Below are 25,341 nucleotides of genomic sequence, written 5' to 3' on the forward strand. Positions count from 1 at the left end.
TTATATTTGGGTTTTCTGTCCTCAGCAGATAGAGTTTCAGGGTTTGGCCTCATTATTCTTGTCAATACTTTATTAAATTTATAGATACCCATACACACACACACAATATAATATATATGTGCACACAGTGTGGACCTCCATCGGTGAAATTCAATTTTCCCAATTATTTTGACCAATGCTTTGTGTATCCTTTAATATGTTACAGATATCAAACAAGCACATAATGATGAGACTTTGATATGTTTGGGTTCATCAAAGGATTCTTAATTTTGATACTTCCAAGTCAAAAGGACTGACAGAATTAAATATTGAAGAGGAAGACCGTAATAACTGTCAAATTATATAATTATTTGTCTAATAACTAATTCTCAATAATAAATGAAATGCACGAAAGTACATGCAGTGTAAGTGGAGTCCTGTAGCTCAGTGGTTAGAGCACTCGCCTTGCAAGCGAGAGACCTGGGTTCAATTCCCAGCAGGGCGAAACCTTGGGTAAGTTTCCTTACTCCACACACCTAATAATAATCCCTCAAGAAAAAAAAGCGATAAAATTGGTCACTTCAGTCCATGACTGTTTGTGGGATGCTGCTGTGCACAATTGGCTGACACGTTTCGCCCACAAGTATATAGTCAATTCACTTTACAGTATATTCTGTGAAGACGCTTCACAGAAGACATCTCAAATGCAAGGATTATTTATATTATTATGTAGAAAGTGCAGTACACTGTCAGTATACGCAGTGAGAATACATACAGCTTAAAGTATCAACTTTACTCAATTGGTAGCATTCTTACCTCGGTGTCAGAAGATTGTTGCTTCAAGTCTGGGACACTCCAGTGTAATGCTTAATGGACACTGTAATGGACATTGCTGGAAGTACAGTCCTTCAGATGAGATGTTGAACTGAGGTCTTGTCTGCCCGTTCAGATATTTCAGAATATCAAACGTCCCATGGCCCAATTCAAAAAGAGAAGGGTTATTAGTCAACAATTCTCTATATAAATTGGCCATTTAATTCATGACTGTTTATGAGACCTTGTGTACAAATTGGCTGCCTCATTTGCCTATAAGTACGAAGTGATAACACTTGATAGTAATTACCTGTGAAGCGCTTTTGAGATGTTTAAGCATTATGGATGCTGTATCAAATGCAAGGATTATTTACGGTGTGTGCAAGTATTTCACTTTAGATTAAAAAAACTTTTGCAATATAATTGTAATGCAATTGTGTATCAAGGACAAAAGTAAATAAATTAAATTTGCAAGGAAATATTTAAACAATTTAAACTTTAAATAAATATGTGGTAGATAATTTGTGGAACATGTAAAGCAGTGTGTCAATAAATGTTTATTTTGCACTCATATTTTAAAATGTATTCATCCCTAAACTCGCAGACTGATAGAACATACCTTAAGTAATTCTGAAAATGTAATAAGTGCTGTGAAGTGAATCTGGAATCTTTTGAAGTCATCACATCCACATCCACTGGTCTGTTATTTCTCCATGCATATCAACACTCTGCACAACAACAACAACAACAAAATTACATTTATAGAGCGCCTTTCACATCGGGAGGATGTCCTAAAGCGCTGAACAGGCAGGTGTCGGGACCTGAGCATGGGGGAGGGGTGGTGTAGGGGTGAGGGAAGGCAGAGAGGTGGGAGGGCGACCAAAGGCACGATCGAAGAGAAGGGTCTTGAGACTGACCTTGAAGGAGGCAAGCGAGGAAGCGAGGCGAAGAGACCATAGGATGGAGTTCCAGAGTATGAGGGCAGAGAGGCTGAAAGCCCAGTCACCGATGGTAGGGCGGGTCGGGCGGGAGACATGGAGCAGGCCGGAGCCTGTTGAACGGACGGAGCGGGCAGGTTGGTAGGGAGTCAGCAGGTCAGAGAGGTAGGAGGGGGCAAGGCCATGGATGGCCTTAAAGGTGAGGACAAAGATCTTGAACTCGATCCTCTGGGGGATGGGGAGCCAGTGGAGTCAGGCGAGGGTGGGAGTGATGGAGTCATGGAGCCTGGTGCACGAGAGTACACGAGCTGCAGAGTTTTGGATGATCTGCAGTTGGTGAAGGGAAGAGTTGGGAAGGCCGATGAGGAGGGAGTTCCCGTAATCGAGCCTTGAGGTGATGAATGCGTGGGTGAGTGTTTCGGCAGCCTGAGGGGTGAGGCAGTAGCAGAGTCTGGCAATGTTGCGGAGGTGGTGGTAAGCAGTGCCGGTCATGGCGAGGATGTGGGGGAGAAAGGACTGTTTTGTTAAATGCTAGATTTATAGTGCAGGAAAGGTGTATTCTCATATCCAGCAGAAAAGGGATTCAGAGTGGAAAGCAGAATTTATATTTCCCTTTCTGAAATCACACTCGCTGGGGGCTGAGAACTCTGCACATGTACAAACAAGAACATATTCAGAACTCCTGAATCCAACATTGATCATCAATTTTGTAATGTTATTATAATAACAATCCTTACATTTGATATAGCGCCTTATCACAACGTTGAGACATCTCAAACCGCTTCACAGAATATATTTTATTTTTGGGAGGGATTATTACCCCCGGAAAGCAATCTGCCCATCAACTAACAACCGGGTTCCTATTTACTGCTCGGTAAACAGAGGTGTGTAGAGTAAGGAAACTTGCATAAGATTTCGCCCCATCCAGGAATCGAATCTGGGTCCTCTCGCTAGCGAAGAGAGTGCTCTAACCAATACAATACAATATTGAATACAAGATCATAAAGAGATGTTCAGATGAAAAAAGTTCATTTGATTTCAAGGACCAGTTGCATGACTGATTCTTACATCAAATTAAAAAGTTTAACTTTGATGGAGTACTGTAGATTTTTAAAATGTAAAATTGACATTTTCTGATACTCAGTAAGTCCAATTGACATTGCAGCTGATGCATTAATTGGATTCCAGGAAAATGTTCTCAACTAGTTTTGGCAACGGGTTCAAAATTCAAATTCATGATCCTGATATCTAATTTGTATTGTGTTTTATAGTGCTATTTTGACATTAAGAGGGCATTGTTAAGAGGGCAATGTTAACTGTGCTGTATAATAACACTGATTACTGTACATATTTCAGGGGTCTGTTGCTGGTGCAAACAGTATGCACATGTACTTATACAAACAGTCACTACTCCAGATAATAATTACTTACGGAACACTTTGAGATTGTAAGGCTATAAAATACAAGCTCTTTATTAGGGTATTCTCAGCCCTTCCATTTGCCAACAAGCAATTTCTTATTTTACAGCAGTGGGTAACAGTCCAAGTAATCTTATCTATACAGAGCTGACAAGATCCTTATTCTTCTAATAAATTTTTCACACTTTAATTTACAGTAGGAAGTCACTAGACTTTGCTTCAGCCTATCCGTCTGACAGCATATCCAGTCCAGGAACTCCAGATTCAAGAATACATAAGCACTCCAAGACACTGACCTGCATGAAGGGCTCTATATGAATACAAGTTGTTGTTGCATCAAACTCTAGTCCTTACATTCTGTGTTGTGATGCAGTAAATTAGAAAACACAAATACTTTCAGATTTTCTTTGGAGCATTAATTTCCCTGATTGCAAATTACACTCTTAATCCTTCGAGGGAATTTGATGCCCTGAAATCCCCTGTTTCCAATATGAATATCTGATTGTCACAATGTTTGAATATGGATGTTATCTGGTCAGTCTGTGCAAGGAAGCAATAAATAACTTAAATATATCACTTGGACTGATTGTGTTTTGACTTCACCAGGGATATTGGAAATAGGGGACTTCAGGGCATTAAATTCCCTTGAAGGATTAAGATTCCTACTTGCAGTTTCGGATGACTTATATATTTTAATGTTCCAGTAGTCATGTAGGCATTTTAGCTTTAAATGGATACTGGGTAATATTTTCAAGTGTCGCTATTATAAGACTGATTTTGCCACTAGATTTCAATTTTCCAGGATTGGTTTGCCAACAAAGCTATCACTCGTCTTGTTTGCTCAGCTGTGGAAAATATCTTAAGATGAGAAGTCAGCATATCAGCTGTGATACTGAAGTGCACTAAGATATATATCATATTGAAATATCTTATCATCGTTATGCATTTAAATGTCTTGTAATTGTATATTTCGTTGCATCAATAAATCCCGAGAAACGTTTGGATGAAGAAGGCACTTCGGCCCATTTGATGGCATCCCTCCAGTATACCCGCTCTGCTGTCCTCCCATCACTGTATCAACCTATTAGTCTAGGTCCTGGCTTCGACGACCCTTGCTGGTAAGAATTGCTACACAATACAAAGTATTTCTGCGTCTTTTAAGATGTGTATAGGTACCTCCGACCCAGTAGCTCCTTTTGTCATACTTATAGTCTGCAGTATGTTTACATATTCCCTTGAGGAATAAAAATACCAAAGGAAAAGTGGTTCAACCATGGCTAACTAGAGCAGTTAGGGAAAGTATAAAATTAAACGAAGAAACCGATAATACTGCCAAAAAAAGCAGTAAACCCAAGGATTGGGTGTGTTAGAATTTACACTTTTTGTATAATGTTAGAATCATAATAGATGTTGCGAACGGGTTAACTTTTGAGTTAAGTGTGGGGGGCAACTGGACTGACAGTCATGGGATAGGACTCATCTGGTTTTCTCTGTTTTTGAAAGAATAACGGACAGGGGCAGGGGTTCACCTCTTATCAGTAAATGACAACAAGCCACAGAGGTAACGGTCCAAGGTACCAGTCGACACGGGATCTCGACTGAGCAATAAGTCGCTAGATTCTGACAGGGCCGGCCAACCGACAGAAGGCAACCCTCAAGAATAGCAACTAATGAGCAAGTTGTTTAAACTAGAGGACCTTGGTACCATCCCGGGATACTGATAAGGAATAACCAGTCACTTAAAAGGAATGTACTAATGATCCCACACCACAAAATAATGAGCACCAGATACAGCCCTAAACTGATCAATCCTCTATCTTAGACAATTAAAGACAATGTGTATGTGTGCTGAGGCACGTACACCCCATGAGGTGTTCACGTGAACCCAGCATGATTTTGGCCAGGTGACCTAATGTCCGCACCATGATTGGATGAACACAAGCTTAAGACACCGGGCCAGACCAAGATCGACGTGCGCCCGGGACAGTACCTACCGTGGATGGAAGACTGAGAGCTAGAAGTCAGAAGTAGACGACCACGAGGAGGAATTACGCAGTAGTATTGTTCTGTTAGTAAATTGATTGATTGTGCTTACTTGCCCACGCCCATCGGGAACTTGGACGGATCCTGGAGTTTAATAAACACTACTCAGGTTGCAAACAGTGGTTGTGTTTGATTGGAAACTCGAAAAGAAGATTTTATTTTCTAACAGGTGGGCTTCAGAGACCAACAAAGAAAGACTAAGAAACTGATTAGGAGGGAGAAAATGAATTTTGAGGGCAAACCAGTTAGAAACATAAAGACAGACTGCAAGAGTTTTTACAAATACATAAAGAGGAAGAGATTAACAAAAGTGAATGTGGGTCCATTACAGGCAGAGACAGGAGGAATTATAATGGGGGATAACGATATGTCAGAGTCCATTAAACAAATACTTTGCTTCTGTCTTCACGTTAAAAGACACTGAAAACTTACAAAAATAGAGGGGAGCCAAGAAGCTAATGTTAGTGAGCAACTTAGGGAAATTAACATCAGTAAAGAATTAGTACTCGGGAAACTATTGGGATTGAAAAATGACAAATTCCCTGGACCTGATGACCTGTATCCTAGGATTTTAAAAGAGGTGGTGGATGCCTTGTTTTTGATCTTCCAAAATTCTCTGGATTCTGAAACGGTTCCCATTGATTGGAAGATCGCAAACATAACACCACTATTTAAGAAGGGTGGGAGAGAGAAGATGGGGAACTATAGACCAGTCAGTCTGACATCGGTGGTAGAGAAAATTCTAGAATCCTTAATTAGAGACGTCGTAATGGGCTACTTATAATAATAATAATAATCCTTGCATTTGATATAGCGCTTTTCACGTTGGGAGGACGTCCCAAAGCGCTTCACAGAATATACTGTAAAGTGAATTGACTGTATATTTGTGGGCGAACGCGGCAGCCAATTGCGCACAGCAGTGTCCCACAAACAGTCGTAGATTGAAAATGACCAATTTTTATTATTGTTTTTGTTTTTTGGAGGGATTATTATTAGGTGTATGGAGTAAGGAAACTTGCCCAAGATTTCGCCCTCTGCCTGGAATTGAACTCAGGTCTCTCACTTGCAAAGCGAGTGCTCTAACCACTGAGCTACAGGACTCCAATTAGAAGACGATAACAAGATTAGGCAGAGTCAACATGGCTTTACAAAAGGGAAGTCATGCTTAACAAATCTTTTAGAGTTTTTTAAGGATGTAGCTTGCAGGTTAGATAGGGGTGGGCCAGTAGATATTGTATATTTAGATTTTCAGAAGGCATTCGTCAAGGTGCCACATACAACAACAACAACAACAACAAGATTCCATTTATAGAGCGCCTTTCACGTCAGGAGGTCGTCCCAAGGCGCTGGACAGTTGGGTCAGGACCCGAGCCTTGGGGGGAAATGGTCAGGGTGAGGGGAAGGAAGGGAGGGAGCGAGGAGGGGGTAGAGGGTCGAGAGGGGAGCCGAAGGCTCGGTCAAAAAGAAAGGTCTTGAGACCGGCCTTGAAGGAGGAAAGGGAGGAGGCAAGGCGAAGGCACTGGGGGATGGAGTTCCAGAGCCTCGGGGCTGAGATCCCGGCCACCGATGGTAGGGCGGTTGGGGCGGGGGATGTGGAGCAGACCGGAGCCAGAGGAACGGAGGGTACGGGCAGGTAGGTAGGGGGATAGTAGGTCGGAGAGGTAGGAGGGAGTAAGGCCGTGAATGGCCTTGTAGTTGAGGGTGAGGATCTTGAAATCGGTCCTCTGGGGGATGGGGATCCAGTGGAGGCGAGCGAGGGTGGGAGTGATGTGGTCGCGGTGTCTGGTGCGGGACAGTACACGAGCTGCAGAGTTCTGAATGACCTGCAGCTTGTGGAGGGAGGTGCCGGGAAGGCTGCTACACAAGATTAGGGCCCATGGAATTAAAGGCAATATATTAGCATGGATCGAAGAGTGGCTAACGGGAAGAAAACAGAGAGTAGAGATAAACGGGTCCTTCTCAGATTGGCGGGATGTGACTGGTGGAGTGCCACAAGGATCAGTGCTTGGGCCTCAACTATTTACAATCTATATCAATGATCTAGACGAGGACATAGAACTTAAAATATCTAAATTCGGGGATGATACTAAGCTAGGTGGGAGAGTAAGCTCTGAGGTTGACACAAAAGGATTGCAAAAGGATATAGATAGGTTAGGTGAGTGGGCAAGAAGGTGGCAGATGGAATATAATGTGGGGAAGGGGGAAGTTATTCACCTAGGCAGTAAAAACAGAAGAGCAGTTTATTTTCTAGAGGGGGAGAGACTAGATAGTGTTAGTATTCAGAGGGATTTGGGTGTCCTTGTCCACCAGTCACAAAAAGTTAGTATGCCGGTACAGCAAGCAATTGGGAAGCCTAATGGTATGTTGGCATTTATTGCAAAAGGGCTAGAATACAAGAGTAGGAAAGTCTTGCTGCAACTGTATAGGGCCCTGGTGAGACCGCACCTAGAATATTGTGTGCAGTTTTGGTCTCCTTATTTAAGAAAGGACAAACTCGCCTTGAAGGGAGTGCAGTGTAGATTCACTCGGTTAGTTCCTGGGATGAGGGGGTTCACCTATGAGGATAGGTTGAGTAAACTAGGCCTACATTCTCTAGAATATAGAAGAATTAGGGGTGATCTTATAGAAAGATATAAGATTCTTATGGGGCTTGACAGAGTCGACAGTATAAGACTGTTTCCCCTGGTAGGAGAATCTAGAACTACGGGTCACAGTCTTAAGATTAAGGGTCAGCCTTTTCGAACAGAGTTGAGGAAACACTTATTCACTCAGAGAGTAGTGAATTTATAGAATTCTCTACCCCAGAAGGCTGTAGATCCTCAGTCCTTGAACATATTCAAGACTGAAATTGATATATTTCTAAAGGATAGCGGGATTAAGGAATATGGGGATAAGGCGGGCAGATGGAGTTAGGTTAGAAGATCAGCCATGATTCTTATTGAATGGCAGGGCTGGTTCGAGGGGCTGAATGGCCTACTCCTACTCCTAATTCCTATGTTCTTATATTCCTAGTACGTTTATAGCACATTAGAATTCATGCCAGTAACATGGGACATCTTCCCGATGTGAAAAGCACTATTTAAATGTAAATTTGTAATTACAAGGATTTATTAACAAAAAAAGGAAGTTAAAATAGTTTCTTAAAAAGGTCGAAAGTTAACCTAAGGTTAAAGGTATTCATAAATAGAGATTCATTCTTTGCTTTACTCACAATATCCCCAGATTCATCCCTTCATTACTCTTTCATGAATCAAACTCTATAGTGAAACAGGATTAAAGGTCAGAATTCAACATTAATAGGTAGCGGCACTTCCCAGCTCACCTTTGTGAGCATGTGAAACACACAAGGTACTTGTGTAATGGGGCAGATTTTTTTTGTCTTATTTCATTTTTCAATTCACCATCCATTTAGCCTCTGCCCTCCATCTCTGTGCTTCTTTTACCCAGTCTGCCTGATTTTACACTGTTCCAGCACTCCTCTTCATGTAGTGCAACTGAAAGCAAAAGAATTCTATTAGGAGTCGGACAGAAATAGAAGGTAACTAGAGGCAGACATTGGCCGGGGGCTTAGGGAAGGAAACCTTAATTAAATGGAGGTAGTGTAGGAACAGGTCAAAGGGGAAATAAAGGGGGAAATTATTGCCTATAATTATTTTTCCCAGATAATTGTAGAATTCATATATGCCTTCCAGTTACATATACCATAAGAGAAACATCCATCACAATTGTTAAAGTAACTCTGATTGCTACACCTGTGTTTGCAGACAAATGAGCAGTCGTGAAATCCTATCAAGTGGTTTGGAACCGTTGTGTAATGACTGAAAACATGAGGATAAAATGCCATAATGTATATATATTTCAACATTTATGTTTTAACAACAATAAAATGCATAACTTATATATCATGAAATGTGTAACAACTAATGCATATTTTTAAAAATCACATTACAAAAATCCATCAGAACATTGCTTAATTTTGGGTCGATAACAACATGATTCAGCTCCTTGATTTCACACATACATTTATTGTGTAGTACGCAAGTCCATCAATAATAAAAATCCTTGCATTTGATATAACTGCCTCATCTCACTGTCGAAACGTCTCAAAGTGCTTCACAGGATTTTACTGTGAAGTGTAGTGACTGTTTGTAGACACACGCAGCAATAAGGAAATCCTATTAACAACAACAACAAGATTTCATTTATAGAGCGCCTTTCACGTCGGGAGGACGTCCCAAGGCACTGGACAATTGGGTCGGGACCCGAGCAGGGGGGAAATGGTCAAGGTGAGGGGAGGGAAGGGAGGGAGCGAGGAGGGGGTAGAGAGTCGAGAGGGGAGCTGAAGGCACGGTCAAAGAGAAAGGTCTTGAGACCGGCCTTGAAGGAGGAAAGGGAGGAGGCGGCGAAGGCACTGGGGGCTGGAGGTCCAGAGCCTGGGGGCTGAGAGGATGAAGGCCCGGCCACCGATGGTAGGGCAGTTGGGGCGGGGGATGTGGAGCAGACTGGAGCCAGAGGAACGGAGGGTACGGGCAGGAAGGTAGGGGGATAGTAGGTCGGAGAGGTAGGAGGGAGCAAGGCCGTGAATGGCCTTGTAGGTGAGGATGAGGATCTTGAATTCGATCCTCTGGGGGATGGGAAGCCAGTGGAGGCGAGCGAGGGTGGGAGTGATGTGGTCCCGAAGCCTGGTGCGGGACAGTACACGAGCTGCAGAGTTCTGAATGACCTGCAGCTTGTGGAGGGAGGTGCCGGGAAGGCCGACGAGGAGAGAGTTCCCGTATTCCAGCCTTGCGGTATTAAGTGGATAGAAAACCACTAAATGCATGTTCTGACCTTTGAATGGAAATATTCCCCAGCACAATTAATCACTAATGAACAAGATGACCAGTATTATAGCAATATCATCATTTGGAGGGCATTGTGGTCATTAGCATCCGTGAGAAGCTTGTTATCAAGGCTGGAAGAAATAAAGGTTCATAATAAAATCCTCAGACAAACAAGCTAATATTATTGTCAATCTCATAGCCATATTGTATCATTTATTACGTTCTATTCTCCAGAGGTGGAGATGTTTGCACATCGCTGTCTCCCTTTCAAACTCCTTATTGCAACATTGGGCTTTGTGCATATTTAGGTATTAGGTATAATTTAAGTTAAGTGGCTTCAGAAAAGTAGCTCACCTTATGTCAGCGTGAATGCAGTGGGTCACTGTCCTCATAGAATTATTTCACAAAAAATTATAAATGATCTTCTCGCAAATTCTTAAAAGGATGTAGGTGTTGGTCTGGCTCAATTGGTAGACCCTTGTCGAAACCAGGATGAAGTCGCTATAGCTAGGATCAAACGAACACTCACAAACAGAGTTAGCTCAGAAATATAGTTTATTTAACACTTGCAGCAAGGAGAGGGAAAGCGAGAGGCAATGCAATAGCACATCCCTCAGAAGTGTCGGTACTCTCTCTCTACCAATGGGGCAATCCCATCAGTTTATATACATGATTATTTGCGATCACCTCATGTCTCCAAACAATTATTGCTGTTGATTGACAAGCAATATTGACCAGATTGACAAGCATGGAGTGCTGTAGCTCAGTGGTTAGAGCACTCGCTTTGCACTGGTTCTGCTCTAATTTATCTACATTGTTGCTTAAAAAACAACTTTAATCTTATCATAGTCTAGACACTCTGTACTTTACGTGTTTTAGCCCTTTTACATTCCCACACCCTTACCTTTGATTCAGAAGATTCTGGGTTCAAGCTGCTTGTTATTAGGATTCTGAGCTTATAGATTAGGGTGACACGACAGTGCTGCATTGTCTTGCAGATGAGACATTAAACTGAGGTCTCACCTGCACGTTCAGGTGAATGTTAAGGATTAATTGACACTATTTGAAAAGAGAAGGGAGTTTCTCCCAGTGTCCTGGTCAACAATGCCCCAATTATAAGTGATCGTTCACTTCATGTGCTCAAATTGGCTGCCAAGTTTGTCTGCAAATACACAGTTGCCACATATTTTACAGTAACGGCTGTGAAGCATTTTGAAATGTTTGGACAATGTGATAAAGAGTTTAATCAAATGGAAGTAGTATTATTATTATTTGAGATGAGATGAAAAGTGCTATATCAAATGCAAGGATTATTATTATTATTATTATTATTGTGAGAAGCTTGTTATCAAGGCTGGAAGAAACAAGGCTCATAATATGGGTTTTCCCTGTAGACCATGGTGTTTTACATCTATCTAGTGTCTATGAGGAAAAGCTCAACAGTCTACACGGAGCAGAGATCGCACTAGTTTTAAAAAATGTGGCTCTGATGATGCTCACAGCTATATCAATTAATGCCAAGCTGTCGGCATCCTATCTGGAGTTTGAAAAATTGGGATGTATTTTTTCTGTGCAGAATGGATTTTTAGCATGCAAAATAATTTCAAGTTGAAACAAGAATAAGTGCATTAAATTCAGCATATTATGTGTTTCACATTATACTCATCATATGGTTTTCAGATACATTTCAATAAAGAATTCTATAACATTTGTTGTTTAGTTATTATGAAGATTTCAAGTCACGTAAATCACTATATCCTATGAAAAATCTGTTTTGTACTGTTTTTTTTTGAAGGGGCGGGATACTAAACAAGGTTAAAATTTATGCTGCTAAAAATCTGGCTGCTTTTTTAAAAAAACATTACAGCTTTGTTAGTGAATGTCTACCACTTTTTCCTTCCCAGGGTTGGCAAGTACGCTGAAGCCCATGCCCCTTATCCATAAACTCTTAGTGGGACTCTAAGACCACAAGACTCAGGCAGTGCATCATCAATATATTGTTCATCAATAATAGAAAATTGAGTCCTATTCCTGTGAAATCCCCTATATTCATTTCTTTCAGCCGCGTTCCTTCCCTCCCTGTTTTCAAAACCCATGTTGAAAACCTTTCTCTTCGACAATGTTTTGACTATGTCACTTCTCCTTACCTAAATAATAATAGTTTGGTTACTCAATCCACCACTGTTTGTGGGACACTGCTGTGCACAATTGGCTGTGCTTTTTGCCCACAAAATATACATTCAATTCCCTTTACAGTATATTCCGTGAAGCTCTTTGCAACGTCTCAAAGACGATAAGGCGCTATATCAAATTCAAGGATTATTATTATTATTACTTCCCATCCAGTTCATGCTCCTACTCAGGCTTTGTGATGCTCTTTGAGACAATCTCCCATGTTAAAGGTGCTATGTAGGTGTAATTTATTTCTTATGAGGACTGAACAGTCATGCTTGCAGATTTCACTATGAACATCGAGAAACAGATTACATCTGGCACAACACAACACCACATTTCATTCATACACAGTTGAATTGCTGGCTATTTTGAAGCTGTTGCGCGCCTCAATCAAGGACTTAAAAGTTCTCTTAAGCAAAGAATAGTTATCACAATAATTCATTTTGCCTACCATCAAAGCTGTAAAAATACATTACATTCTCTGGCTGGAGTATTCTACTAGTCACCATTAACGCAACACAAGACACAAGTTTCAATAAACCAAAAAGAAATCAAGAGCTATTGATTTGCCAATAATAAACTTAATCTTCCCAACCAAGACCCAGGATAATGATCCAAGAGCAATTTCAAACATGAAGGGGTGGAGCTGTATCTTTCATTGACACGGCTTATAAATTCCTGCTCAGCAAAGCTCAAATCTGAGTGTAATGAACAGAAGTATGCGAAACATTCTGATACAGTAAGGAATGTAATTAGCACTGCCAGCAAATGCAAAATGGAAGAAGCTTGGTTTCTAGCATGATTATCCTTCACCTTAATGGGCACCAAATTTAAATTATTATCTGCCCCTGAGGTATACAAATGCTGTGACAAATAAAGATATATCACCTAAATATGCAAAATGCAGTTATGCAAAGGACTTAATAAACCTGAAGTTTCACTCCAGAGGGAAGGATGTAATTACAACACACAGTATTAACCCATCTTTATGAATCAGGTCAAATCCAAGTCAAGCCAAGTCACATTGAAAACATAAATAGTGAAGATTTGAGAAATTCTTTGGAATAGGATTACTGCTCTAAAGATTCAAGATGGTTTAAATCGTGCTTTAAAATTAAGCCACTGTAAGTCATTTATCAAATATGTCAAATGGCCTAATTAGTCCTAAATTACAGGCAACATCATTCCTATCTGACGGATTAGAAGTTAGGTCTCAGAATGTGGAGTCCCCAATAAGAATGTGTGCTCCTGCAGGCAATGTGTCAGGTTTCTATCAATTTGATGAATCTATCAGTTAATAAAACATTAGGCTTTTTTTGCTGATAGTGTGTAGCTGAATATTCTGTGGGTTGCAAACATGAAGATTTGCTTGAAGGCAATCTGATTGAAATGCGAGCGAGGTATTTCACCTAACTGTACTAAATCTGTAGACTGAGAACTGGTTTGACATGAATACCAAGAATATTCGTGGGGATTCGCCAGGAAAATGGATACTCTGTGCGCTTGCAGTGTTTCTCATCTTCAAGGAAGCAGAGGGTAACAAAGTTTAATTAATTTGACTGTTTCCTGCTTCTAATTATTTCAACCTTTTATTTTGGATTCTGTTCTTCACCTCTTCTTGTTCTCTCCAGATAATGGCTGAGATAGGAGACACCTGTTCTCCCAATGTTGATCCAAGGTCAGTTGCTGGACCAATCCGAGATAAAGTCACTGAACATAAAGATGGTTCACAGCTAGATGTTCTGTGAAATGCAATGATGCCAACAGGACACCTACAGAAACAAGCACTACAATTCATAAAATAATAACAACACCTTATCACGCCTTTAAGACATCTCAAAGCGCTTCACACTGTAAAGTGAATTGACTGTATATTTTGTGGCCAAAACCCAGCAGCCAATTGCGCAGAGCAGTGTCCCACAAACAGTTGTGGATTAAGTGACCAAAGTATTTTTAAAAAAAAATTATTTTAAGGATTATTACCCCCAGAAAAGCGATCCGCCAATCAACTAATAACTGGGTTCCTACTTGCTGCTAGGTAAACAGAGTTGTATGGAGTAAGGAAACTTGCCTAACGCTTGGCCCTGTCCAGGAATCCACTTGCCCGCGAGGCAAGTGTTCTAACCAATACACTGCAAAACCGCACAATCTCTGCGAAGCACTTTGAGTTACGGCTACTATATTAAATCCAAAATTACTATTATTAAATACTGTAGCAGGATAGCAACAAAGGGAAGTTTTCAGCAGAAACAGTACATACACCCATTGCACAAAAAGAAGGTAATTTACTGCCATTTGAACTGCTCACTCTGCACTTACTAGTTCCAAATTGCATTCGATTTTGTGTAATCATTCATCCTTCAGAGACTAATTCTTCACTTAATTTTCTGCTCCTTTGATCTATTTAGAAATAATTAATCGCCTTTAAATATTGCATTCCATTTGGCATAGTACTTTTATGAACACTGCACAGTATCAATATATAGCAAGAGTGTGACAAGTCGTTCACACTGATGTAATAATGTTTTTCAACTGAACCAAAAATTAACAAGTACAGTTGGTTCATTCTCAGAGTTGGGGGGAGGAGGAGAGCATAATTTGTGATATTTCATAAACATAATTTGTTACTTTCAGTGTGTAGATTTCAGATTGCGAGAACATGAAACAGTAAATCATGAATCCCAAAACATGAAGAAAATTGTTGAAATACCTTCATTTTAAATTTCAATTTTTAAATCCCACCTGAAAATCTATCTCTTCTGACTGCGTCTACGGTCACCTCTCCCTTCCCCCTTGCCGAGCGTCCAACTCTGCTACAGTAATGTTATTTCCGAAACTATATCCTACGTGAAAGGTACTATATAAGTGGAAGTTGGTGTTTTAATTCTTCGTATATTTGTAGTACTTTAGCCCTCGTGGGAATATATATATATTATAAAGGAAAAACAGAAAAATACCCATTGCAAAATAGGGAGAAACAATAGGTACAGCAAAAGTCTGGTCATTATCTGGAAGGATATTAATTCCCCCAAATTGTTTTATAACCAACAAAGGATTTATCGCCACAGCTATGAAAAAAACAGCTTTTGTTTGGTGTGAGCTCCTTAAATGTATTTTTATAGTTTGAAAGTAATCAAGGCAATGCCTTTTGTTTAACTGCTACAGTCGTGGCAATTTACATTGTTTTACAATAGGTTGATGTGTAATGCAAATCATGTTTATCTAAAATTAAGCTCCTGGTTAATGAACCACTTCTTATTTAAATCAAATTCCTGTCAAGGAACAGACTTCACTGATTGATCAGTTCATTAGGTAAAAAGTGGCTGCTTCTCATCGCTGCACAACCAATGGCTTGAGTGATGGAGGTACCATTTATTTTATCTACCATTGGCAATTTTGACCTGTAGATTAGTAAAGCATTTCCGTGCCAAAGCACAATCATAGAATAATATCATCATGGTTCAATTTACTCAATCGTGCACAAGATCTTTTCTTCAATTCTTTAATTTCTTTAGTTTCTTTAATTTCATTCTATATTATCGATTCTCAAAATGAATCAATACTGTACTACTGTACTTTGCACAGGCTTACAACCAGTATTGTTTATTTGGCTTCGATTGGAAGTATTTTGAGATACTATATAACAACAACAACTTGTGTTTATATAGCGCCCTTCACACGGGGTGCCCCATTTAGCAATCATACTGGATAGCTCAAACTCAAAAAGGACACCACTTTACAATATAATAATAATAATCCTTGCATTTGATATAGCGCTTTTCACGTCGGGAGGACGTCCCAAAGCGCTTCACAGAATATACTGTAAAGTGAATTGACTGTATATTTGTGGGCGAACGCGGCAGCCAATTGCGCACAGCAATGTCCCACAAACAGTCGTAGATTGAAAATGACCAATTTATTATTGTTTTTTGTTTTGGAGGGATTATTATTAGGCTCTGTGTGGAGTAAGGAAACTTGCCCAAGGTTTCGCCCTCTGCCTGGAATTGAACTCAGGTCTCTCGCTTGCAAAGCGAGTGCTCTAACCACTGAGCTACAGGACTCCACGTACAGTGGAATCCGCTTTTGTTGGACGCCGGTTAACCCCGAACATCAGGTAAATCGAACAAAACACTGCAAGTCTGAATCATTTGTATTCTTACTGTTTTTTAAATATGGTGGTTGCCAAACTGAGACTCCATGACGTGGCTGCAAGGTGGAGCCCGCTGCTCTCTGATGATATTTTGCAGTCAAACAAAGGAAAATATATTTTACTGAATTCTGTGAGGTGCAGGATTTGAACTTTAACTCCTAGGTTAAAATACTTGGTGTCTGTCCTGTTTGGTTAGTTAACATTGCTTCAAGTGAAACATTAGTACATATTTTTATAAGGTGTTACGGGCAGGAATGGTATTTTGGTTACCCTCAGACAACCTCTTAAGCCGGACAAAACAAAGCCATCCCCAATGTATCTGGCTTAACCGACTTCTATTGTGTTGTTTGAAGTACTTCTCAGTGACGTGATAAGGCGTTATATCAAATGCAAGGATTAGTATTACTATTATGTGTTTCCCAGGAGAACCTTCCAAGATATCAGCAACACACAATGCGATGTCAACCAACCAGCCACTCTAATATGTTCTCAGCAGTAATGGTACGTTTAGATCTGGTTATCAGATGACTCCTAATCTGATAGTTGTGAAAGGTTATATATATATAGATATGGGAACATACAGACTTGAAAATACCATTGTGGCCCATCATGTGTCCTAAACAATTCTAAGAAATAAAATACAATGGGGGTGAAAATGTGACATGTGATGTAATAATTGTCACTGGTGATAAACTATCTGAAGTCACTCCTCCCTCCAAATTATTTGTTTATGTGAAATTATAAGGATACCCCATTTGAAATTAACTCTATGAACTGTGAATGGACTAAAATATATGTGGGCGATCACAGAAAACGGATTAACAGAATGCTGTAAGCAGATAGGCCTTATTATAAGTCCATAATTACAACATGAGTTGGATTGAAAGGAAAACCTGCTGTCAGTACGGTCTGAATTTTCCAGTTCTCTATTTGTCATTATCTAATTCTAAATGAAGCCTCGGGTCATGACAGAGACAAAGCTCTGAGCAAGACCATCAGTCTGAGTCCACATGAGGTTGGCTTCACAGTCTCATTCAGACAGTAATTAAATAAAATTCTGACCCATCTCTGGTAATTGCTGTTGTGATTTAAACGTTCACGCTGAAAGCATCAGGGGAATTAAATCATGCTGGACGAGCTACTTTTGCACTGAAACAAAAGTTCCTTTCTCCTGGAAGATGGAGTACATGTCAGTCAATGGACATCTGTCAACAGGAACATTCACTTAAAGAGGAGATTGCTCAGATACTGACTGATTCATTCTCCATTCTGCCTAAAGGAGACAAATATCAGTTACAGCAACAGTTTCGGTTGAGACAGGCAAAAATGATCCATTATTAGATTAGCAGATATGAGATGAAAGCAACTGCATATTTGCACATGGTTACCCCCAGTACACAATTTCTTTCAAAATACCTCATCCATTTTGAGCTTTTGCTTTAGTTTACTGGAACTAACTTAAAATTATTAAATTTGATCTACGTTGGGAAACCATTTTTCCAGAGTTCTTAACAAAAACTTTTCCAAATTCATACTGAATTTAAGAATTTTCTAAAATTCTGCTCGATCTTAATTTTTGAGAGAAAATGCGACTTGCAGGCCAAGATTCTATGCAACTTCTGGCCCTGGATGGTTAACAAAGAAAAATCTTCTTAAAGATCAGATATTGTGCTTTTCTGATGGCTCAGTGGTTATATGCACATATTGTGTGGTACTGGGTTATGCAGATGATAAATGTCCCAGGATCAATCACTCGCCTGTGCTGCGGTAGCTGAACCCAACTGACATAGCATTTGGGCAGTGCAATTGGCCTTAGTTTAATTCTCCATCCTTGGTCCCCTCCTCTTCCTCATCTATATGCTCCGTCTTGGCAATGTCACATGTGTGTATGACACACTACTATCCTCCAGCTTATAAATGCAAGTTGTTCTTGTTGTTGGGTTAGGCAAGAAAATCAACCAGAGTTCTCTATCATTATCCAGAGACCTATGCTGGAAAGGGTACATGTAAGGATATTGGGCAAAGTTAGGATCAGGTTTGGCTGTGATGCCCCCTGGGGTCTAATAGTCTGTCAACATTCACTGTCAAGGCTCAAGTATGAGAAACAGTTACTTGGGTAAGGGACCAGAGGGAGTCTGGCTCCAGTAGAACTGTAAACCAGTAGAAAGAAAAACTGTCTAAACACTTTCAGGAGAGAAGTGTAGGAGAGAAAATTGGATGAAAAAATTGGCAAAGAAAAATACTTTTTAAAATATAATATTGCAAAATACTAGTTTCTTTGATAGTGAAAAGGCATATAGCAGTTTTATGGATAGTAGATGCCATCACAACATATAATAATAATCCTTGCATTTGATATAGAACCTTGTATCGTTGAAACGTCTCAAAGTGCTTCACAGAATATATTGTAAAGTAAATTGACTATGTTTTGTGGGTGAACAGTTGCTGCCATTTGGGCATAGCAGTGTCCCACAAACATTCGTGGATTGAGTAACCAATTTTTTTTAAAAAAAGGGAATATTAGCCCCAGAAAGTAATCTGCCAATTGATTAACAATCAGGTTCCTACTTACTGCTCGGTAAACAGAGGCCTGTGGAGTAAGGAAACCTGGTTAAAGTTTCACCCCTCCTTCAGTATCTGTGTAAAACTCAGTAATGGGAACATAGTTTATAGATTTATGGCAAACCTAATACGTGTAGTTGGTGTTGTTCCAGTATTGCTTGGCTGACATCCATGTACCAGCATCAATCCTTTTCATTTCTGAGGAGGCAATACACTTTGCTTATGCCTATCAGAACATATCAACAATACCATTGACTACAGAGAAGCTCACATCAGTGTTTTCATTCATCTCCACAATCAGCAGTTGTACATCCTGTACCTGGAGGATTCGACACTGGAAATGTAGGCCTTTCTCTTGCAAGTTATTCTCTTCAGCAAGATTTACATTTATGAAAACTGTACAGCATGGAAACTGGCCACTCATGTAAAGCTTACATTAAAAGGATGAGCGGGAAGAGGGAGGGTCTGAAATAACGGATTTCTTTCTCAAAATCTTGTTTGTTGTTTTTTGCAACAGCCAAACGTTACGTGAGAAGGTTTCAAATCACTATCAAGCAGCATCCCCAGGTCATTCTCAATAGGTAAAAGGGTTGATTTCATTCCCAATTCCACTTTCAACCTCACATATGATTATTATTCATCAGGGATCAGGTTCGGAAATTGTGGGTGCAACAGAAAGCATCAAAATATTTAAGAGGAAACTTGATGCATACATGAGGGAGAAGGGAATAAAGACAAGGGTATGAATGAGGGGATTCGGAGAGATGTAAATTGGTCACTTGAATCCGCGACTGTTTGTGGGACACTAATGTGCACAATTGGCTGCCGCGTTACGACTACAAAATATACAGTCAATTCACTTGACAGTATAGTCTGTGAGGTGCTTTGAGATGTCTCGAAGACGTGATAATGCTGCATCAACTGCAAGGATTATTATTATTATTATTATTAGGATGGGGGCTCATGTGGAGTAAAAACACCAGCATGGACAAGTTAAACTAAATGGTCTGTTTCTGTGCTGTAAAATTCTATGTAATTCTACCTAGTACTCAATACTACATTTTCACGAAATGTATAATCATTGTGAATAAATCACAATAAATCTTAATTGAACTCAATTAGCATACAGTTTGAATATTTCTATATACTGATTACCTGCTAACTTTATTTGTCAGAGCCTTCAGTGGTCTACAACATGCTCTTTGTGAGTTACAGTAAAACAATCAAATGAGGTAGTGTACAGTTGTCATTCTTTGTAATTTAATCCTAATTTAATGTAGGAATTATTTTGTTTCTAGTAAAGGTTATAATTATAGTTAAATATCTGAGTTATTACAGGTAATCAAGAAGTAGAAGGAGTAGAAATATTAAACCAGTTCTGGGCAAAACAGTAAAAGCAGCAAATAATCATAAACATGTGAACAGTGTGTAAATTAGGTTCATACCAGAAATTGAAATACAGCCAAGTATTAATAAAGATGATAAGCTTTGTATTAATAATTCATTTCTGTAAAGGCATTGGTCGGTTCAGTACATAACCAGCTCCCTTTCACTGAATATTTCACCAAACTTCATCATATGGTTAATGCCACTCCACAAATCTAATTGCCTGAATTAAATGATTTCATGATTTCATCAGAAAGCATACATCAAAAAGCATCAAAAAGCAAACTACCACGGCTAAAACCTGAGGCATCAAATAGACAGATGAAAGATAGGATGGATCATCGATGAGAGCAAAATATTTTTCTGTAAGATTGCAAAGTATTTCTTAATAATAGATCCAATGACTGGAAATTCATTACATTGAACACCACTGTGATGCGATCTACTTTCAGTGCAGAGTTCCCATGGGTCTGTGTGAAATAGCTAGCTTCTCGCTACCAGGGATAAAGAACACTACCAAACCGTTCTTTGTCCCTGAACAACCCAAGCTGAACTAGGATTTGAATACTGCTCCTTGATTCTGGGAAAGCTCTTCCTGCATCTCTTTAAAACTGCTGGATAAGATATAGAAGCAGCTAATCACCTGAGCTGATCTTTTCCCACCTCTACCCTTAAACCTGTCACTCTCACAGGACCTTTCTTCTCTTTATTTGGTACTATTGTGGCTATCACAACATCCCTCTGAATATTCCTCAAAAGCTTCAAATCCTCTAATCATTTCTTCCTTCTACTGAAATCAAGCCTCATTATACTCTCCTCCCCACCCCCAGCTCCCCGAACGGAATTTTTTTCCCCCCTCAGTCTTACTTTCCTCCCACAATCTCCAGGATTTTAGAATTTGGAGTCACGTAACCATAACTGTTTTGATGTATCTCATCTTTTGAACCTTGGTGATATCCTGTATCACTGGCCTTGACTCTTCACCGAGATTTCTTAGTTTTCAAAAATATATATATTTCAGATTAAAATGTTAAAAATGTCCAACTGCATCATTCATCATCTTTATTAGTTATGAAAGCTTTCTGTTTGACATCAAGCATTTATAATGAAACAATTTAATCTCCAATTTTGAGATGTTGTGTATTTTTGGGGGATTCGACCCCAGCTGTTGTAAAGTAAAACATTTGTATTTGTATTTTTTAGCTAGAGCTGTGCTGCTGATGTATAATCAATTTTTATTCAATATTGGGTCTGATGTCATCTGCAGAATCTCCTAATGTTGTATCTTTAACATTTCCTTAATATTGCTGGATGTGTGAAAGTAAGATGATTTATGAGCCTTGTGAACCTTTTCACTATCCACTGCTCAGCCTGTGCTTGGTGCAAGCAAACATATGAGCTTCAAGACCCCAACAGAAGATTGAGTTTTTTATTCACACAAATTATCTTTTGGGCACAGGACACAATAATACCAATTTGATGCATTATCTAATTATTGTTCACAATATACTTTAACTTTCTTTTGATTGAAATCTATATTTGTCTATGTCTATGTGTGTGAAGAGATGTTTAGTGTACCAATGGTTGTAGTTTAAATATTGCATTTGCAGAATACAATATTTAGTCCTGGGTAAACAGTGTGTGCTTTGACAGTAGTACTCCCATAATGAAACTCCGATAACTCGTCACCCCAAGGGAAATAGCTCAAATGACTTCTTATCGGAGTTGACTAGTTATCCTAGTACAGTATCTTGAAAGTACAAAGTACTTGAACAGCCGTGATATTGAGTGAGTGACTCGTTATGTGGGGTTGATGACTTACCCATGGGGTTAGTTATCAGAGTCTCATATAGTTTCTGGGAATTATGCAAAGAGCAATAAATTCTCTGGAAAGAGAATGAAAGATTAGGAATAAGCATTGATAAGAAATATAAATTTATGTGACAGTCCATCATTTCAGTTGTTCAATTGTGTAGAATATTTAGTATTAAAATGTATTTGCAGAGTCTCAAATATATAGTATATACATCAACATTTAATGTCCGTTCCATTTAACATTGCGCATATTGCCCCAGTAACTAGCAAACATTTATCTGCTTGTCCTTATAATCTGCTCCCTCCCAACAACCCCCATTTTGATGAAAGATCGACCTGAAATGTTAACTCACCATAGATGCTGTTGCGGGTTCCCAGCACCTTCTGTTTTTATTTCAGATTTTCATCATCTGCAGTATTTTGCTTCTTATTTATATAACATGACTCAATATTTGGGGTTATTTTAATTTGACATCTTGTATATTTGCCATCACCCAAATTTGTTTCCATACAGTTTTCACAGGAATTTTCTTCTATGTCATGCCAGTCTGTGATAGCAAAGCAAGAACACATTATGCAAGTAACCATGTATACTCAAATGTGTCAAACATTTTGTTCAAGTTGGCTCACTGTCTTGTTTAAATGACTTCATCAAATTAATTGCATAAGGGTTTCATAAGGCACACAATTAAACAGGAACTATCGTGCTTTGACAAAGTTCTGATAAGAATAGTTGTTTTCAATTCAGTCACTGGGAAGCCAGTAACAAAGCTATTGAAATACTAGGAAGCATCTTAAAGATCAAACAAAAATATCTTAAACTTTGAAATACTATATGCAATTGTGGGAACTCCTGCCATCGAAACATTGATGGGATGCAGAGAAGAGCAACAAGATGATTCCAGGGTTTGGAGTTCCAAGTGATGAGGAAAGATTTTGTGTTGAATTAATTTTCTTTCAGGGGGAAAAATATTAGGCAACATTATTCAGGACTTCATAATGTTAAAGAGCACAGTGATGCTCTTTGTGATGATGAAAGTAGAAGCAGTGTCTTTAATTTTAACTGTGAGTGCAATTCATAAAGGCACATAGCTTGAAAGAAACACAATTAAGCAAGACTAGAGATTAAAGTGTGCGTATGTGCACATATACACACACACACACACACACACATATAATCATGGACATTCTGCAACAGCAAAAGAAGTGGATACGTGTTGATTAATATTCGTCAAAATGATTTTGAGAGTATCTTATTGAAAATAGATTTGAAGGTTTAGTCTGAAATGATCAAATACTCCATGGAATGGACTGATTCACATGGGCTCTGGGTGTTGTCAGTGGAAGACAAGTCAGGTTAAGTGTGGAGATGGATACATAATTTGTTTGCTTGGTTACCTTTGGGATCAGTAAATATTTATGGAGCAGTATGCCACAGGAGATTAAATAGGTGAATACAAACCAGGGCTTAGGCTGCTAAATGGAGAGTTCCCTTTCATTCTTAAATCCTACCCAATTGGTTCTGAAAAAAATAAGTCCAGCAAGGCCAGGAAAAACAGTGCAACATTTACACTACTTTATTTTAACCTATCTCACTTTTTAAATAGAATAGACTAAGATGTCTCCCATGCCAACATACTTAATTATTGGTTTGTTTGTAACATTTGTTAACTATTTGGCAACAGTATCCATAATAATAATCATAATCCTTGCATTTGATGTAGCGCCTTATCACGTCTTCGAGACGTCTCAAAACGCTTCACAGAATATACCGTAAATTGAATTGATTACATTTTGTGAGTGAAAGGTGGCGGCCAATTGCACTCAGCTGTGTCCCACAAACAGTCAAGGATTGAGTGACTAATTTATTATTTTTTTTTTGAAGGAATTATTACCCCCGAAAAAGCGATCGGCCAATTGACTAACAACCATGTTCCTACTTACTGATAGGTAAACAGAGGCGTGTGGAATAAGGAAACTTGCCAAACGTTTTGCCCTGCTGGGAATTTAACCCAGATCTCTCGCTTGCGAGGCGAGTGCTCTAACCAGAGCTACAGGACTCCATAAAAACCTAGCAGGGAAAAATTAAGTTACAAAAATGAATTCAATAGACTTAAAATAAATGATCTTGGAAAGGTTTAACAAAGGAGCCAACATTATTGGATCCAATTTCCAAATCAGTCAATTTTTACTAGGAAACTCAAACCTGTAAACTCAATGTGTAAAACATTTTGTCATAAACTTGCTCCAGCTCCAAACCTGAAAGCAACGTTCAGTTCTCTAGTTGCTGTTTGATGGGCATCAGACTAATGTAAATGTGCCTTTCATGCTCTGAAGCATACAAGTGCTCTTTATATTGAATAAGTTGAACTGGTTTAACCCAATTAAAAATTGTGGATTTTTACTGTTACATATCGCATCAAAACTAGTCAGTTAAGCACTTTATTTTTGAACGGCAGCTTTCCGAATAGATTGAGACTAACCACTGACTATAAAACTAATACACTCGAAAGGTTTGGATGCTGCTATAAACAGTGTTATTGGAGCTTGAACAGTTTGCAAAGTCACTTGATCCCCCGAGTGTATGAGAGACCCTTGAACATGCTACCAGTCACATCTTAATATTTCTTCCCATCAGTTTTGAACTAGAGTTCATATATACACACCAAAATTACACTTGTAAAGTGCCTTTCACGTCAGAAGGATGTCCCAAAGCGCTGGACAGACAGTTACGGACCCGAGCTGAGGGTCATGGTCGGGGAGGGGGCAAGTGGGGAGGCGGCGAGACTAATAGTTACAATTTTGTTGTTGTTATATATCACCACAAACAGCTGTCAGGTATTGGCACAAAACTGTCACGATGTGGCAGGAAGAATTTATTTGTATCGTTTATTTTGAAATAAAATTCAGAAACAAGGAGTTTTATTCGAGGATGAAAATAGTGCTTCCATTAAAGACAGGAATATTTTACCAGTTTTTTTTCTCATAACAAATATTACACAGATTCTCAATGTTAGTTCAAGTTGCATCAATTTCATTACAATGTTTGGCAACAGCTTCCCCAAAGGTTTAATGGATTAAGACACCACCTGATGTATCTCGAAACATAGATAAGAAGATTGAAAATCTAGTCTATACGACACTGATTTCAGTCAGGCATCGATATAATAATAATAATTCTTGCATTTGATATAGCACCTTATCACTTCTTCGAGACGTCTCAAAACGCTTCACAGAAT

The 25,341-nt window shown here is 39.2% G+C and overlaps 1 non-coding gene across 1 annotated transcript; it reads left to right on the forward strand.

The window, feature by feature from the left end:
* The first annotated feature begins 412 nt into the window (after positions 1 to 412).
* On the forward strand, positions 413 to 484 carry trnaa-ugc. Its single transcript has one exon. It is a non-coding gene; the product is annotated as a tRNA-Ala (tRNA).
* The last annotated feature ends 24,857 nt before the right edge of the window (positions 485 to 25,341 follow it).

This window comes from Callorhinchus milii, unplaced genomic scaffold, assembly GCF_018977255.1.
Source record: "Callorhinchus milii isolate IMCB2004 unplaced genomic scaffold, IMCB_Cmil_1.0 Scaffold6, whole genome shotgun sequence".
In the NCBI taxonomy this organism is placed as follows: Eukaryota; Metazoa; Chordata; class Chondrichthyes; order Chimaeriformes; family Callorhinchidae; genus Callorhinchus; species Callorhinchus milii.